We start from the raw sequence: 5,790 nt of genomic DNA, 5'->3' as shown, positions 1-5,790 counted from the left end.
AGACCCATGTTGACTCCTGGCTGCAGAAAGGTTGTGCGTGCTTGTGTGTCTCTAATCAAGGTGCGCTAATAAGTGTGTGTGTGCAGTCGGCGTGTGCAATTTGTGATTAGGTTAGTCCATCAGCTGTATGTGTGGAAGTACAGATATCACTTCTCATGCTGCCTCACACCCACACGGCTCCGCTGCTTCTGCTCGAGGGTTTGTGTGCGTGCGTGAGTGAGTGAGTGAAAGAGAGAGAGGATGTGAGCGAGAGAGAGAGAGAGTGTGTGAGTGCGTGTGAGAATAAAATAACCGGCACTCTGAAGCTACCTTTGTCTACACCGTCACTGAAGCTGCCTACTTTGCATCTAGTGTCTCTCTCTCTGCCTCGTGCACCCTCCCTCTTCCTCTCTTTCTCTCTCTCTTAGTGTGTCCCCTGCCACCAGACTGTCATTCCATCAATTCCTCTGAGCCTCTTTATGTATCTACCCCTCTTTGTCTCTGCTTCCTTCTGCTCCCTCTTCGTCTCCTATTCGTCTCAGACGCTCTGTCTCTTTGTCTGTCTGGTGGGGAACGGGGGATTGCATTGCACACTGTTGCACGGGAAAAGAGAGCGGGGAGAGGGGGAGAGAGGAGAGTGCATGAGAGAGAAGGACAAAACTCAAGAGAGGGCAAGAGAGAGGAGGAAGAAGCGACGAGAAAACGATGAGAAGGAAGAAGGGTGGATGTGGAGAAGAGGGAGAGGAGACAGAGACAAATTGGGAAGACTCACAAACAGCAGGGGAGGCAAAGAGAGGGGGAGAGAGGGAGAGAGGGGAGGGGGTTGAAAGAAAGAGATAGAGCAAGATGAAGGGTGCAAGAGGTGAGGCGAGATAAGGGAGGGCTACACTGATCCGTCCTCCACTGCTATTCAGCAGGCGAACAACCTGACTGTGGAGAGCGTGTTTGCTCCTTTATCTCCACACGCGCAAGTCTGACAGGTGTTGTGTGTATGTGCGTATAATTATTCAGCTATAGCTGGTGGGTCACAGACAAAACCCTGTACATCTGACACCGCTACATTTGCAGAAACGCTGCCTCGCATATGTTAGCGCCTGCATCAACATGTTTTTTTCATGGGTCCGTTGATGAATCCATCAGCTACACACACACACACACACACACACACACACAACCACAGGCCTCACACCCTCTACAACAATACAACCGGGCAGGGAAGGATGCCAGGCCACGACACAGTCCACCTCACCCATGTACTCCGCTGTCAGTCAAGCCTAACCCGTTACTGCCCTCCGTGTAACACCCTGCTGTTGAGATTGGCGGGCTGCGCCGTTGCTATTGATGGCAACCCCCATTAACATTCCTCACATGGCTTTAGTTAAGAAAACAATTTACAGTCGAGGTGCTGCGGTTGAGCCGAGGCCATCAAGGCCAATGATAAAGTCATTAGGCCGAGGCATTCATTAAATGCTACCAGGTATAGCAGCTCGCATGCTGAGGATCAATTCAGACTAAAAACAAGAGAGAGATGTATGTGTAGAGATAAGAGGGGAAAGAAAAGGGGGGCGAGAAAGGTAGACAAAGAATGTAAGAAAAATTTGTGCCGCAGGGCGGGAGTGTGTGTACAATGGTGAGAGACATATTCTCGGTATGCAAGAGATCACACCAACACACAAACCTCCCCTTTCTCCTTTCTCCAGCTCTGCAGAAAGAGCAGTATCAAACTCTCACACTAACAAATGAATTTCACACGCTTTGAGATATTTGATGTAAAGTGCTTTATAAATAAAATTTATTATTATTATTATTATTATTATTTACGTACATGCACAAAACACCCACTCGTAAGAGCCGGAAAGTCTGGCAATACATCAACAGAGAGAAGCAGGTCTTAAATACAGACCGCAGCGGTGACACACAGACATGCTGATTAAATTCTGAAAGCCCGGCTGAATAGACGAGATAAGGGAGCGCGATTTGCTGTTGCGATGATGTTTAACTTCAGTGGAAGGGTTACATACATATCTATCAGTGGAGAGAAGGCCTGTGGTTGATCAAACACTTTCTAAAACCCACTGGATAAATGGAAGAAGCCCACAGAGGGAAAAGCTAGAAAACAGGCTGCTTTGATCAATCCCTGCAAAGTTGACATTTTCTAAATACCAAGTTTTTTTGGAACAACACAGAATTACTTTATCTGGAAAAAACACAATGCAGTTTCATAACAGAAGAGAACACAACAGAAGAGAAGAGCTGTGATTGAAAGTTTAATTTTGACCTTGAAACAATTGGCAAACCAACAGCAATATGACCAGGAGTTACCAGAAGACTGCCTCAACTGTAAGCCCATTATTGAAGGAGAAACCCTGAAATAATATACTGGGAAAAAAAATAAATAAATGTGTGCGCATGCCTCACAAAAGCTACGTAGACACAGGGAGAAGATGCAAACACCACACAGAAAGTGACTGTGACTCCCGGGCGCTATTAAAGTTGCCCAAAATCCATAAATCCCACAATGTTGAGAGGGATATAGCAAAAAAGTCCTTCAAGGAAAAACAACAGCATCAGTCTTTTCAGGAAGCAAACACAACATGTTTACTGGACACTCAACAAAGAATGATGACTCCTATCTGCTTGGAGCTAAAAAGAAATAATGGGATGTTGTTTCAGGGTGACACAGACTGCAATGAGACGATTAATGAGTCACCAAAATGTTGGTTTTTTTTCCCGTATTTGCTGTTCGCTCCTTTTTAACTACAGTAGTTTTAAATTGAACCACAATGTTTTCTTTTCCAAGAAACTGTACAAACCAAACAACCAAACCTCGAAGGTACCTGATGATTTTGGAATGCCCCAACAAACAATTTCACCTTTGAAAGTTGCATCAGAGCAGAAAATGCATATATGAATGGGAAAGCATAGACCTACGGCACATTGAGTTGTTTGGTCTGGCTTGTTGGACTCATCTGAATCCATATATTTGACGTACGCAGGTGATGCTGTCTGTGGTGGACATCCATCAGATCAAAACAGGTCATGACATTCATTGGGAAGCATTCAACGTCACTGGGTGAATGGAGACAAATCACACTCAAAATCCATGAGTGTTTATTGTCTCACCCGTTATTGCAACCACCTGCTGTCCCCTGACAGACAATCATAACTGAGGACGTGTTCCACTGACGGAAGATGGCAGTGGGATGTGTATCCGTGCTGTCCTGAATACATTATAAAAATCTTCTGACCCTCTCGACAGAAAGACATCATTCAACAATGCCTCCCAAAACTGTTCAAAATCCCAAAATGGAGCAATTTCGTGATTAAGTGTTACAGAAGTTGAGATTTGGTATAAAATGTCTTTTTATAAGCTTAGTCATGTCTGAAATGATAAGTTATAGATAGGGAAGAGATTCATGTTGACAAAAAGAACATTGAATGTTGGAAGCAAACAAAAACAAATTGTTCACTTGTGTCAAATCCAACATTTCTTGACCCATCCAACCACCCCAACCTCCTCGGTCTGTGGAACTATGCTCCAGATGGACCAGAGTCATGGTTCCTCAAATGCAACACAGCTTTCCCTCTTAAGCTTGTTTTGTTGTTGTTTTTGGGCATTCGATGTAATAATTATTGCGGCCTACTGTCTTGGGAACGGAAAGAACTAATTTGGTACTAGGGACTCTTTACATAATAATTTTAAGACCTTTTATTCGTAACACACAAAGTAAACAGTGGTTTAAACAAGGGAACCAGCATATCTCAGGAGACTCGCAGCACAGTACACTAACGGCAACAGGTTCATCACATTAGGCCAAGCGCCAAACTTTTCCGAGACATTAAGTCTGACATCGTGTGTTCTGCTGCTCAGTCCTGTCAGGGGTACTGTGGATCATTCTGATTGCCACTCTCTCATCATTTATTAATCATTACACAACAGACCTTTTTAGAGAATTGAGACGGCGGTCAGGATGAATGAACGGTGCGAACAGAAATGAAAACATGGTTTTAGACAGGCTGAATGGTAGACAGCATTTGACAGCAGAGAGTGTTGACAAGCGCAGAAATTGGTGAACACGCAGTGAATAATAAAGTTGCCGGTTACTTTCTGTCCGCTCTTATTAGATGAAGGCTGGATGGAGTCGGTCGTGACCACACAGAGGAGAGGAGGGAAATGAGAGGATAGAGGGAAGGAATGAAAGAGTAAAAGAAATAAGACAGGGAGGCAGTAACTGTAAGAAATGAGAAGACTGTAGCAAACCAGTGGAGAATTCTGAGGGAAAGGTAGATATGGACTGGAGAGAAGACGAGAGAGAGAGCAGAACAGGTGAAGAGGGAGTGAAGGAGAGAGACAAAACAGAGCGCAAGGAGCGAAGAGTGAGAACCACACCTGTACTCTAACAGGCTCAACAACACCTGAGTCATCACAACAAACAGATTGATTTATCGAGGAGAGGAGCAAAGGAGACGAGCTCAACGATGCTGCCAGACATGGGAATGAGGTGTAATACCACTGAGATCAGCCAGTCGATCACGTCGGTTCTCCACTAACAAAGCCAAATATGTGTCAGTTGCTCCAACAAGAACTATAAACCAAGGTGTGCAATCAATGTACAGAAAGTGAGCAAACTCTGCCAAATCTTTTTGCCTCTAAAGTCAATCGGTTGTTACAAGTGTATCATAGAATCACTGCTTAAGAGTGTAGAGTCATTTCCCCCAAATTACAAAAAACAAATGCCTCTATTACTGAGAAGCCATGATGAAAGTCTTGGACCAAGACACTGGAAGTGAGGAGAATGACGATGAGTGCTGATAACTGTAAATTAAATAGAGACAGTGTGACTATTTCTTTGATTACTTGGCTGAAATCATTATGTGACAGTCATAGGCTTCCTGACCCTAATTTGTTGGTTTCTTAACGTTCTACAGTTGAATTGGTCTGTTGGTCAGACAAAGCAGGGTACCTGAATATGTCTGAGACGCTATAATCAATCCTTTTTATACTTAAAATGAATACACTTGTTTCTGAAAATTCTGCTTTACTGTTCTGGTGGGCTCTCGTCAATCTTTTAGTGTCCTTCAGCTCTAAAAGCTCTAAAAAAACAACAACAAAAAAAATACTTGTGTTCATGAATAAAAAGACTGAAAAAGAAACTAAGCAACTAGATGGCATTGGAGAAAGTATACACATCTTTCATTTAAATAGAAATACCAATAACCCGATGTAAAAAAAAATTACTCAGCTACAAGTAAAAGTCCTGCAATGAAATTTGTAAATATTATTCAAGCAGGACCAGGCAAATCCCCTGTGACTCACCATGCTTACTTTCTTATTCCAAAAGACCAAATTAACAGTAATCAATATCTCATATTTGGAGATTAAAATAGTTGCCGATTTTACTTTCAACCAAGAAATGAATGTACCAGCTTATTGTTTATCTCTACTTGTAGGCCTACTGTTGAGGAAAATATATTTTATAAGCAATTCAAATGTGGATGAGTAAACACAGAACAATATTTTCCAATGAAATGTCGTGGAGGTAAAATAAATTGACTTGTGCAATATGCTGTTTGGATAAATGCTGGTAGATACACTAGCAGCTACAGAGGCGGTCATTTCCCTCGGGAGTTGGTGCAGACCAAAGCAGAGCTATAAGAGAGCGAATACTGAACTTACACTGACCAGGTGGACTGAAATATGGCTCCAAACGAATGAATCTCCCGGTAAGTCCCACGGAAAAGCTCCAGTTTAAATTAGTGGCAAAGTTAGTACGAGCTAGTACTCATAATTAGCGTCGCGTCAGCTGCAAA

Source organism: Chelon labrosus (genome assembly GCF_963514085.1).
Source record: "Chelon labrosus genome assembly, chromosome: 8".
NCBI classification, from domain to species: Eukaryota; Metazoa; Chordata; class Actinopteri; order Mugiliformes; family Mugilidae; genus Chelon; species Chelon labrosus.
The sequence above is the reverse complement of the archived record's forward strand: the minus strand, read 5'-3'. Positions refer to the sequence as shown.